This window comes from Bufo bufo, chromosome 5 (genome assembly GCF_905171765.1).
Source record: "Bufo bufo chromosome 5, aBufBuf1.1, whole genome shotgun sequence".
In the NCBI taxonomy this organism is placed as follows: domain Eukaryota; kingdom Metazoa; phylum Chordata; class Amphibia; order Anura; family Bufonidae; genus Bufo; species Bufo bufo.
Window position 1 is genome coordinate 161,453,969 of NC_053393.1, and position 14,533 is coordinate 161,468,501.

General features: G+C 46.3%; 1 protein-coding gene across 1 annotated transcript in view; it reads right to left on the reverse strand.

Annotated features, from left to right (window-relative positions):
- Positions 1-11,176, reverse strand: part of YES1 (YES proto-oncogene 1, Src family tyrosine kinase) — a 73,616-nt gene extending 62,440 nt beyond the window's left edge. The window contains exon 1 of the mRNA XM_040431790.1: positions 10,823-11,176. The gene's annotated coding sequence lies outside the window, so the exon portion shown is untranslated. The remainder of the gene's footprint in view (positions 1-10,822) is intronic.
- Between the last annotated feature and the right edge of the window lie 3,357 nt (positions 11,177-14,533).

Below are 14,533 nucleotides of genomic sequence, written 5' to 3' on the forward strand. Positions count from 1 at the left end.
CAGAACGGATCCATTTGTATGATCTTTAACATAGCCAGGACGGATCCGTCTTGAACACCATTGAAAGTCAATGGAGGACAGATCCATTTTCTATTGTGCCAGATTGTGTCATAGAAAACGGATCCGTCTCCATTGACTTACATTGTGTGTCAGGACGGATCCGTTTTCTATGACACAATCTGGCACAATAGAAAATGGATCTGTCCTCCATTGACTTTCAATGGTGTTCAAGACGGATCCGTCCTGGCTATGTTAAAGATCATACAAATGGATCCGTTCTGAACGGATGCAAACTGTTGTATTATCTGAACGGATCAGTCTGTGCAGATCCATGACTGATCCGCACCAAACGCGAGTGTGAAAGTAGCCTAACAAATAACTAGGCCGTGGAGGGGGTGATAAATATTTAACTTGTGAAAATGCAAAAGAGACTGGAGCCAAAAGGAGAGAAAAAAATTGTAAGAAAGGCAAGCGCAACAGGAACAAACTGCTGCGTCCAAGCAAAGCATAAACAGAGCTGGAGCGGAAAGAAAAGCACAAAGCTGCAATCTAAACACTAACCAGAAGCGGCTCTCAGAAGGTATGAAGTTCATAGCGAGGAGCGCATTCATGAAGACATAAGAAATCTGCCTTCGGTGTGTTCTAGTCACATGGACATAACATTTCATCAGTAGCATGGAAAGCGGCACCAACAGCAAGCAGGAAGATGATCAGGAACTCCACACCCCGCCTGGGAGAAGGCGATCCCGTCCTGTTACTGCAGGAAACCTAGCGCTGACTCTATACCAGGGCTATTTGTAGCCTAGGGCTATTCCTTCAAAGCTCTTACTTCCATCTCACATAGTGGATAGTTACGGCTCTTGGGAGCTAATAGAAGACAGACACCCTGATCACCCCCAGATTTGGCCGTTTACTGCGGGTGCATGGCCAAAGCGACAATCCGTTTAAGGGAGCACTCCAAAATAGGAGAAACATAGCTACTTTCTTCCAAAAACAGTGCCACGCCTGTCCACAGGTTGTGTGTGGTATTGCAGTTGAGCCCCATTCACTTCACTGGAGATGAACTGCAATACCAGACAACCCATGGTCAGGGTGGTGCTGATTTTGGAAGAAAGCCGCAATGGTTTTCCAACCTTGGACCATCCCTTTAATTTACATTACAACTGTCTTGGGCCTGTAAAGTACAACGTAGGGTATGTTCACACGGGAAATATTCGGCAGCGGAAATGGACCTGTGGTGCGGTTTTTAGGGTTCATCCTGGCAGTTCATCTATGACAAAATCAGCATGAGTTAAGTGTGGATTATGATGCATACAATGACATTCTGTGGATCTGAATACCCCACCGCACGTCAGCTTATGGGCGGATTCCTCCTGGATGAGGTTTTTTTTTTTGCATCCACTTTGCTGCTACTGTATTACAGTGTACTACATCAGTTTATGCCGTGGATTTCCCCCAGACATTTGACTCTCCGAGGACGTTCCCCTGTGCGCTGCAAAGTCCACACACAACTTGTCCAGGTTTTGTCGTGGAATACGTTGTGTGTGAATGTACCCGAGCTAAATAATGACCCAGGGTGATCTCCAAGTAAGGAAACTGAAAACTCTGCTTCTGCTCACAGTTGGCAAGGCTCCCAGCCACATCCACACTTCTCAATAGCAAATGTCCCATCTATATTCTCCATATTTTTCATCTCTGACATAAATGAACCATCTGTTTCCTCCATCACCATATGTAGACCAGTTTACTCCAAATAATCTAGCACAGATACGTCAACCTAAACCGATGAAGGCCACGCTCCTGGCACAAAACCTAATAAAAGCAGTATAGCAATAAAACCCCATAAAAGCAGCAGCAAAATACCTAGCCTGTTCTCACGCTGACGTAACCAGATCTGACCAATGAGCAGTGTGTGGTCTACTAGGTATAACCCTACAGACCCCAATGAATAGTCACATCACAACACTTCCCAGCCGCTCTCTTCTACACAGGCTGCCCTTCATGTGGAAACCACTCATTGCTGTACAGGTCAGGCTGTGATCACATCTGCATCAAGGTTCCTGTCAAGCCATGACACTGTGGGATCAGTCGTGGGTAGAGATGAGAGAACTTGCGTTTTCAAGAGCGGCGTACAAGGTTCGGGTCGCGAACCTTGTACGCCGAACTTGAAATCACGAGCTCGCTCAACACTAGTCGTGATGAACCCATCAACTTTCAGTGATGTCCACTGTTTTGATGGAAAGGAATGAGCGAATATCCCAACGTGAGTGGAGGACTCTCTCAGGTCAAGATGAAGGGTAAGGAAGGACACATGTATGTGCAGGGCCAGGAATTTGGGAGCTTTTCTTCTGAGGGGTATGAAGTGCCTACTGTTATCCCACCAAAGTCAAACTAGTTCTTTGCCTTGTTGGACTAAACAATACGCAGCGGTACCTCCATCATTTACCTGTCAGGTGCTTATTACCTAGGGGCAATTCAATATGGGCGCTGATGTCTCAGTATCAGGCTGGAGACGTATTACCAAGAAATACTTTCCCATAAAGAGCTCACCTTCAAAGATCCTGCCCTGAAACAATAACCTGGCAGTGAAATCTGAGACGTCAGGAATGTGACGGATATGGATGCGGGGCATACACCTGTATGAGTGGGTCTAGTAAAACCACATACACATCAAACACTATACAGCTGGCCTGGGAGGAGTAGTAACTACTACTATACAACCATGATTGCTCTCCAGTGATACGTCGTCCTCCACCTTCTTCCCACACAGGGCAGATATCACTTTGAGGACAGTAGGTAACCAATTGCTCTCAGAGAGGACATATCGGTTATCACAGTTATCTCAAGTTTCCTCCACTCATGAACCAGAACAGAGAGAAAATGGCTGGCCCCACCATGTACGATGTGGGCTGACCAGTTTTGACGTGCATTTTAATTTTCATTTACTTTAGTTGTGTATTTATGAGTAAAGGCTGTACTACTGCTGCCGAGTGCCTGATGAATGAGCAAACAATCATTGAGCAGGTTTAAAAATCATCGCTTGCCGGCGGCAGATCGTGCTGTCTAATCACGGTCTGTTGCCGGCAAATTACAGTTCATTATGGGGACGAGCGATTGCTTTAGCGACTGCTCCTCTTCTACTGTAGAGGAGATTGCTGCAAGTAATAACCGCATTCTCCTCCACTGACGAGCAGCCAATTGCCGGACAGGGGGGGCACTTCCTCCCAACAATGGTCTGCCTGATCGCCCCCCTAAGGCCTCATGCACATGACCGTATTCTTCATCAGTGTGCTACCCGGAATTCTTTGCGGATGGCACACTGACCCATTCATTTCTATGGGGGCCTGCACACATTTATATTGTTTCGCAGATCCGTGTGCCCATTCCACAAGTTATAGAACACGTCCTATTCTGCTTTGCATGGCGGATGAGAACGGTCATTTGTACCGACATGGAAGGTATCAGTGTTTTGCAAATCCTGTGCCTGAGGCATAAAAGAAAGGAAACCAAGTGACGCGCACCAAGGAAGGGAATTTGGCGCCTCTACTCCTTAGTATTAGCCCAATTGCTCTGGCTCAAAGCCAATCCCTAGAATATACATGAGGGTTCACTAGAGGTGAACCTTAACAAGTCAGTGTTACAGTTGTACCTCGGTGTGTACTCGGACATGTTCACGCTGTCCTCGGAGAAGAAAGAAGCCACTGAGTCCTTCCAAACAGTTGCTGTCAGCCATCATCAGACAGGACAGCCGTGCATTTGTATGAAAGGATGTGAGGGGGGCTGTGAATGAATTCCTTCCCTCCTCCTTCTCCATGACTATTCATGTGGAAGAGGGTCAAAAGCGGGATTACAGCATTTATTTCCTCTTCCAACAAGCAACACTATTAACCTCTTAAGGGACATTAGCAGAAGGCCAGGTAACAGCTAAATATATAGCTGAACTATCAGAGCCGTGCAGGTGACTAGTCCATATACAGCTTCATTCCCACGGTGGGAAGGTTTTCCCGCTTCTCCATGGTAGGATCGGATTCTGTGATCACTAAATAATTCAAAGGGTTGACCAGCACTATAGCCAATAGTCACCTGGTTTAGGCCTCTTTCACACTTGCGTTGTTGGGATCCGGCATGCACTTCCGTTGCCGGAGGTGCCTGCCGGATCCGGAAAAACGCAAGTGTACTGAAAGCATTTGAAGACGGAACCGTCTTCCAAATGCTTTCAGTGTTACTATGGCACCCAGGACGCTATTAAAGTCCTGGTTGCCATAGTAGGAGCGGGGAGCGGGGGAGCGGTATACTTACAGTCCGTGCGGCTCCCGGGGCGCTCCAGAATGACGTCAGAGCGCCCCATGCGCATGGATGACGTGATCACATGGATCACGTGATCCATGCGCTTGGGGCGCCCTGACGTCACTCTGGAGCGCCCGGGGAGCCGCACGGACGGTAAGTATGCTGCTCCCCCGCTCCCCACTACACTTACCATGGCTGTCAGGACTTTAGCGTCCCGGCAGCCATGGTAACCACTCTGAAAAAGCTAAATGTCGGCTCCGGCAATGCGCCGAAACGACGGTTAGCTTAAGGCCGGATCCGGATCAATGCCTTCCAATGGGCATTAATTCCGGATCCGGCCTTGCGGCAAGTGTTCCGGATTTTTGGCCGGAGCAAAAAGCGCAGCATGCTGCGGTATTTTCTCCGGCCAACAAACGTTCCGTACCGGAACTGAAGACATCCTGATGCATCCTGAACGGATTACTCTCCATTCAGAATGCATTAGGATAATCCTGATCAGGATTCTTCCGGCATAGAGCCCCGACGACGGAACTCTATGCCGGAAGACAATAACGCAGGTGTGAAAGAGCCCTAACGGGTGTACAGGTGAAACTCGAAAACTTAGAATATCGCGCAAAGTTCATTTGTTTCAGTAATGCAACTTAAAAGGTGAAGCTAACATATGAGATGGACTCCTTACATGCAAAGAGAGATATTTCAAGCCTTTATTTGGTATAATTTGGATGATTATGGCTTACAGCTTATGAAACCCCAAAGTCACAATCTCGGGTCCCCTTTGCTCAGGGGGTATGGATTAATTAGCTGACTAGAGTGTCACACTTTGAGCCTAGAATATTGAACTTTTGCACAATATTCTAATTTTTCGAGTTTCACCTGTACTGGTCCCATTATAAAGACTTAAGGCAGTATTAGGCTATGGCGACACCTGTCTCTGTCAGGATCACTGAGTAGCGGTGATCCCATAGAAATGAATGGGATCGCTGCGGCAGTCACATGAAACCAACATGGCTGGTTCATTTCTATGGGATCACCATTCATTTCTATGGGATCACTGCTGCACAGCGATCCTGCCTGGGACAGGTGTCGCCATGTAGCAGGCGAATGTCAGGAGCGAAGCGTCACTTCCCGGCAATCGCCTACTCGTTGGTGGAGGAATTACATGCAGCAATCTCCTCCACAGTATGGGGAGGAGCAATTGTTAAGCCATCGCTCGTCCCCATACTGACTAGTTGTTTGCTACGAAAGCTCGTTAGCGTCAATCTGGAAAACTATCCGCCTGTCTAATACAGGCTTTAGGATAGAGGATAAACATCTGGTTGGTCCAACTGTTGAACATGAGAATGTGTACCCCACGTTCCCCGTTCGAATGGAGCAATTCATCTCTATGGGACTGCCGGAGATGGAGTACAAGCACTGCACTGTGTCCGGCAGTTCCAGTCAGATGGGGAAAACTGGGTTCTCGTCATCAGACGGCGCCCAAGCAGTCAGACACCAGCCGATCAGACACACAGGATAGGGATAAGTCTTATAATGGGACAACCCCTTTAAAGAGAGCCTTTCATGGGTCCAGACATTATAAAATTATGTTTCTCAATGGGCGTCTCCATCTCCCAGACTATGACGCTCTCCGCTGTGGTTGTATACCGCTACAGCCAGGGGAGAAGGAGACGCCCATTGAGAAACAGGGCAGTCTCCTCCTCCCTGTACAAATGCTATTCATGAGCATACCAGGCGGGAGAAGTGAACAGGGGCACAGCGGGCGTACGGAGCGGAGCCCAGAAACAATAGTAAGTGATCTTACATCCATGGACTATGCCCTACATAACCTGCTACTTATTTCATAATGTCTGGACCCATGAAAGGTCTTCTTTAAATACTTATGTACTTATGCTCCCAAGGTCTTCTTCCATACCAGCACACGTCCAGCGCATACACCGAACACAGCAGAGATGGAACTGTGTACAACATGTGACTGTTGTGGCCAGCGATTGGTTGAAATGGTCATGTGCCTGTACGTCAGGTCACCGCTGCTGGAGTTTACCGGTGAATGTGAGCAGTCTTGTTATCTTAGCACACATGCTCTGCCGCTAGGATTATTTTATATGTTGGGCAATTCCTGCAAGCTATAATTTGACTCTGTTAATAAAGCCCAAGGGAGCAATGTGTATTAATTGCTTTGTATAAGTTGGTGCACAGACTGCTATCCTGGCGGCACACAGTAATGCACAGACACAAGAGCACCTCTCCAGAGAGCTTCACGGGACTTATCTGCCATAAATATACGTGTGGAAGTCACGAGAAGCTGTGCCTTACAGTCAATGTAAAGGTATACCTCTGCGACTTCCTCTATGGGGGCTGAAAAATGCCTGAATAAAAGAAAAAGAGGAAAAACAAAAGGCCTGCTTGTAAAAGTAAGCCTAAGGGGATATATTTTACTGGAGAAAATCCGATGAGGATCTGCAGAAAAATCAGTGGTGGATTTTCTGAAGCAAAATGGGTTAGACATGAGGTCTACGAAGCATAGGTCGTCACACTGGATTTAAACCCACATGACTTGTCAGTAGGTGTGGGTGATATAAATGATATACGATATTAGCGTCATAAATTTGGGCAACGATATAGATTTTAGCTATATCGTCAAATCGCGATAGATGACCACGGAGCGGTAGCGAATTAAAGAAACTTCTCACTCACCGCTCCGTGGCCTCCCGCGCACACATAGTCAGCGCGCTGCACTGGCCGGGGCCTTGCGCGCACACATAGTCAGCGCTCTGGCTGACGCTGTGTGTGACGTCAGGTCCCTCCCAGTGCATGCCGGGAAGAAGACGCGGTCCGCCTCCTGCGGACTCTATCAGCCAGCCGCGCATCCTGCAGGAAAGGCAAGTATATCAGCATGGGCCCGAATCTACTGGGGGTTGGATGGCTAAGGCATGGGGCTGATAGCGCTGGCTGGGGGACATGAATGATGATGGCCATGTAATTTGTATACATACAGGAGAAAATAATATATCGCGGTATATCGTTCTATCGCACACACTTCAAATTATATTGCGATATAAATTTTAGCCCATATCGCCCAGCCCTACTTGTCAGTACCTGCACAGGTTCCACTGGGATTTTCTTTTACAAAGTATTAACAAAATCAGTTTTAAAGTTTTTTTTTTTTTTAAAGATTTTTGAACTGAGGTGGTGGTCCGACACCGGGGTCCCCTACCCTTCAGCTGTTTGAGAAGACACCGGTACTCCGGTGAGTGTTGCGGCATTCTCCGTACTTACCAAGCAAAGTACCATGCATTATATAGAGGCTGTGCTTGGTATCGGAACTCAGCCTCATTCACTTCAAAGGGGCGGAGCTGCGCCTAGGCCATGTGACCAACAAATTGGAAGTCACATGTCCAAGGGAAAGCAGCAAGAAGGCCGCGATGCTACTCTGATAGACAGTGCCTTCTCAGACAGCGGGCACCCCCACCGACCCGATACTGATGACAGTAACATAGGGGCTTCATAAATGTCCTTCAACACACTCCATATTTTCCTATGCAATTCAAAGACCAGAACAAAAGGAAACAGGAGAAGTAATCCCATCAGAGTCCATGGTGGCGCTGCTGCAAATTTCGGCAACAAATCCATAACTCATAGGGAATGCTGTGGATTTCAAAAGCCACAACATGGTCAAACACCCCTGCAGATGTCTCCAGCCAGGTGTAAATGGCGTCTAGTGGGGCCCTACCGCTAGCATTGTCCTGTATTTCATGTTGGTATTCGGTCAACTACAGCTGTAACCGACACAGAAGTTTGGGCAACTCCCAACATGGCTCTGGACAGGATTTTTATGCCAAGTACGGGATCAGGTCTTTGTGCTCTCCCTTCCTGGAACAGGACCTGACATGTGAACAGCCAATCACCCATACAGCCGGATCAGCACCAGAGAAAACAGGCCAGGCACAAAGTACGACAGCTGGCGCATGCCAGGAGAGTGCCAGGACGGCCTCTATAAATCCAGGACACTGATTTGCAATGAGACTACAGGAGCTGCTCCCTTAGTATACCCACCCTGGACACCATAAGAGGAGGAATCTGAATTAGGGCTCAGGCACACGGCCGTTCCGTGCATTGGGGACCGCAATTTGCGGTCCCCAATGCATCCATGCGGCGGCCAGGACGGACCGAGACCCATTCAACTTGATCTGTCCGCACCATAAAAAAAAAATAGAACGTTCTATTTTTTGCGGTGCGGAGGCACGGACAGAAACACCACGGTGCTTCCGATCCGCATCTCCCAGATTGCGGACCCATTCAAGTGATGGGGTCCGCATCTGTGATGCGGGGTGCACAAGGCCGGTGTCCGTGTATTGCGGACCCGCTATATGGCAACGGCATAAATAGCATTGTCCATTATGCCAATAGTATCATCGCCTATATATTCGGATATCTGTGCCAGGATACAGGGTGCACCAGTCTGATCTACATCAGGTTCTACGGACTGAAACGCCGGCCGCCTATTTACAAAACATACAGTTCAGCACGCTGAGCTTTATTTTCTGGATTTTGACATAGGCTCCAAATGGAGACAACAGGTCAGCTGCAGTCCCACAACAGGCTCCTCACACGCGGGGGTGTCCACGGTCATTCCGTATTTTACTCACTCTCCTCAATAGAAAAGGGCTATCCCCCTCCATAACACAGACAAGGACGCGTTCTATCATTTGCAGAACGGCCACACGGAGCCCCAATACGGATGAGCGTGGCCCCGCAGAAATGAACGGCTCAGCGTGTCATCTGCAGAGTGGGGGTGACAAATACAGTTGCAAGCGAAGCCTGCGTTCAGTTCAGATCCAAGGACGCCAGGCCGCTCTCCCACCAAACTAAGGCTACTTTCACACTTGCGTTGTGGTTTTCCGGTATTGAGATCCGGCAGAAATAAACGTTTCCGTTTGGTCCTCGTGCAATCTGAATGGAAAGAGATGCGTTCAGGATGCAGCAGGATGTCCTCAGTTCCGGCAGCTTTCTGTTTTGTGACCGCTCATAAAATTGGATCCTAAAAAAACAGCTTTCATTTCACACAACCGCATCCTAACGCAATGGATTCATCCTGAATGCGCAAAATAAAAACGGATGCGTTTCATTCCGATATGGAGATCCTCTGCCGGACCTCAATACCGGAATTAAGGCAAGTGTGAAAGTAGCCTTACAATGGGGTGCATTGGGTCCGGCAAGGTTTTCGTCACTTTGCTGGAAAAATTAACACAATTACGCTGTGTTATTCGGAAGCGATGTAAACATTGACTCCATCCTTGATAAAAAAAAAAAAAAGGGGGAAAAACCTGACAAACCGGCGGCACTTGAAGCAGCTAGAAAGCCATACAGCCAAGGCTTCCATGACCGACGTCTTGTGTTGGTAAGGCTCTGTTCACACCACGTTTAAGGGATACTTTCAGCGGAAGGTCGAGCGGGTGATTGTAGCGCAGGCGTTTTCTCCGACTGACCCAACCCATACCAAGTCTCATCTGGCACACGTTCAGGGGGCGTACTTTGTGCTATACTGGAAAGTGGAGCACATGTTACGTCCCCACCTTTATGGGAGCCCATAGGTGCCGGACACACCTGTATGAGGTGGGTCTGCGGTTTGGCGCACAGCGATCACTGCCCTGAGGTGATCCGAACAGAGACCCCTCTACCTGAGCATCAGCCCACGCAGGGCGGTCCCCCACCACACAGGATAATAACAGAGTCTGTACTGGGCACCAGCATGGGGCAGGCCTCTGGCACTGGGGCACACCACACAGGATAATAACAGTCTGTACTGGGCACCAGCATGGGGCAGGCCTCTGGCAATGGGGCACACCACACAGGATAATAACAGTCTGTACTGGGCACCAGCATGGGGCAGGCCTCTGGCAATGGGGCACACCACACAGGATAATAACAGTCTGTACTGGGCACCAGCATGGGGCAGGCCTCTGGCACTGGGGCACACCACACAGGATAATAACAGTCTGTACTGGGCACCAGCATGGGTCAGGCCTCTGGCACTGGGGCCACACCACACAGGATAATAACAGTCTGTACTGGGCACCAGCATGGGGCAGGCCTCTGGCAGTGGGGCACACCACACAGGATAATAACAGTCTGTACTGGGCACCAGCATGGGTCAGGCCTCTGGCACTGGGGCCACACCACACAGGATAATAACAGTCTGTACTGGGCACCAGCATGGGGCAGGCCTCTGGCACTGGGGCACACAGGATAACAGTACTGGGCACCAGCATGGGGCAGGCCTCTGGCACTGGGGCACACCACACACAAACTCGGCGAGAAGTTGTGCCCGCGGCCCAGCACTGCCTCGCCCGCCCGCACCCCTCGGTGAGTCATGGCCCGGCTTTCCTGAGGGCTGGATCAGGAAGGCAGAGCAGGGAAGGGAGGGATGCGGGGCCTAGTGGCGAGATTCTCCGATCCCAGCAGCAACCCGAGGAGAGCCGCTCACACATGGAGACCCGCTCACACCGGGCGTCAGACGTGCGGCCGCTGCTCTCACCTGATCTCCTCCGAGCCCCTCACATAAGTTACTTGCTCCTCAGAGGGACGACGCCGGGGGACGCGGGAGAGCGTCCTCCTCACTCTGCGAGGCACACGGCGGCCATGGGACGCGGAGGGCCGGCCAGCACTCAGTCCATGTCGCTCCGGCCCCTGCACTTTGATCTCTTCCCTCCTCCTGCAGGAATCGCAGGCTGACACATCCAGGGTCCGGTCCTATGATCTCCTTCCCTCCGCACAGCAGCTCTCTAGTCCAGGGGGCGGGCAGGAGGAGGAGAGATGGAGGACGCTGAGGCGGGGAGCGCACTACTACTACTCACAACGTGCACGCTGGCCGGGAGTAGTCTCCTCTGTGCAGGGTCGGCTCCCATCTCCGGGGGAAGAGGAGGAGGAGGAAGGGCGGAAGTCCCGCAACATGGCGGCCCGCAGGACGTTACCTCAGGGAGGGGAATACCGACAGCTCCGCCAGCATCCCGCACCTCACATCGTGGGAAGGAAAATAAAATGCCTGGACTGCATGCGGTGACATTATATACAGTGACATCACATACAGTATATACAGTGACAATACAGACAGTACAGTGACATCACATACAGTACAGTGACATCACATACAGTATATACAGTGACATTACATATAGTATATACAGTGACATCACATACAGTACAGTGACATCACATACAGTATACACTGTGACATCACATACCAGTGACATCACATACAGTACACACAGTGACATCACATACAGTACAGTGACATCACATACAGTATACACTGTGACATCACATACCAGTGACATCACATACGTATACACTGTGACATCACATACAGTATACACAGTGACATCACATACAGTACAGTGACATCACATACAGTACAGTGACATCACATACAGTGTATACAGTGACATCACATACAGTATATACAGTGACATCACATACAGTACAGTGACATCACATACAGTGTATACAGTGACATCACATACAGTATATACAGTGACAGTATACACAGTGACATCACATACAGTACAGTGACATCACATACAGTGTATACAGTGACATCACATATAGTACATACAGTGACATCACATACAGTATATACAGTGACATCACATATAGTATACACCGTGACATCACATACAGTATATACAGTGACATTACATACAGTATATACAGTGACATCACATACAGTATATACAGTGACATCACATATAGTATACACCGTGACATCACATACAGTATATACAGTGACATCACATACAGTATATACAGTGACATCACATACAGTACATACAGTGATATTATATACAGTATATACAGTGACATCACATATAGTATATACAGTGATATCACATACAGTATATACAGTGACATCACATACAGTATACACAGTGACATCACATACAGTGATATTATATACAGTATATACAGTGACATCACATATAGTATATACAGTGATATTATATACAGTATATACAGTGACATCACATATAGTACATACAGTGACATCACATACAGTATATACAGTGACATCACATATAGTATACACCGTGACATCACATACAGTATATACAGTGACATCACATACAGTATACACAGTGACATCACATACAGTGACATCACATACAGTATATACAGTGACATCACATACAGTATATACAGTGACATCACATACAGTATACACAGTGACATCACATACAGTATATACAGTGACATCACATACAGTATACACAGTGACATCACATACAGTATATACAGTGACATCACATACAGTATATACAGTGACATTACATACAGTATATAGTATATACAGTGACATCATATACAGTATATACAGTGACATCACATACAGTATATACAGTGACATCACATACAGTATATACAGTGACATCACATACAGTATACACCGTGACATCACATACAGTATATACAGTGACATCACATACAGTATATACAGTGACATCACATACAGTATACACTGTGACATCACATACAGTATATACAGTGACATCACATATAGTATATACAGTGACATCACATACAGTATATACAGTGACATCACATATAGTATACACTGTGACATCACATACAGTATACACAGTGACATCACATACAGTATATACAGTGACATCACATATAGTATATACAGTGACATCACATACAGTATATACAGTGATATCACATACAGTATATACAGTGATATCACATACAGTATATATAGTGATATTACATACAGTATATACAGTGACATCACATACAGTATATACAGTGACATCACATACAGTATATATAGTGATATCACATACAGTATATACAGTGACATCACATACAGTATATACAGTGACATCACATACCAGTGACATCACATACAGTATATACAGTGATATCACATACAGTACAGTGACATCACATACAGTATACACTGTGACATCACATACAGTATATACAGTGATATCACATACAGTATATACAGTGACATCACATACAGTATATACAGTGACATCACATACAGTATATACAGTGACATCACATACAGTACATACAGTGACATCACATACAGTATACACAGTGACATCACATACAGTACAGTGACATCACATACAGTATACACTGTGACATCACATACAGTATATACAGTGATATCACATACAGTATATACAGTGACATCACATACAGTATACACAGTGATATCACATACAGTACATACAGTGACATCACATACAGTATACACAGTGACATCACATACAGTACATACAGTGACATCACATACAGTATATACAGTGACATCACATACAGTATATACAGTGACATCACATATAGTATATACAGTGACATTACCTATAGTATATACAGTGACATCACATATAGTATATACTGTGACATCACATACAGTATATACAGTGACATTACATATAGTATATACAGTGATATCACATACAGTATATACAGTGATATCACATACAGTATATACAGTGACATCACATACAGTATATACAGTGATATCACATACAGTATATACAGTGACATCACATACAGTATATACAGTGATATCACATACAGTATACACAGTGACATCACATACAGTATATACAGTGACATTACATATAGTATATACAGTGATATCACATACAGTATATACAGTGACATCACATACAGTATATACAGTGACATTACATATAGTATATACAGTGACATCACATACAGTATATACAGTGACATTACATATAGTATATACAGTGATATCACATACAGTATATACAGTGATATCACATACAGTATATACAGTGACATCACATACAGTATATACAGTGATATCACATACAGTATATACAGTGACATCACATACAGTATATACAGTGATATCACATACAGTATACACAGTGACATCACATACAGTATATACAGTGACATTACATATAGTATATACAGTGATATCACATACAGTATATACAGTGACATCACATACAGTATATACAGTGACATTACATATAGTATATACAGTGACATCACATACAGTATATACAGTGACATTACATATAGTATATACAGTGATATCACATACAGTATATACAGTGATATGACATACAGTATATACAGTGACATCACATACAGTATATACAGTGACATCACATACCAGTGACATCACATACAGTATATACAGTGATATCACATACAGTATATACAGTGATATCACATACAGTATATACAGTGA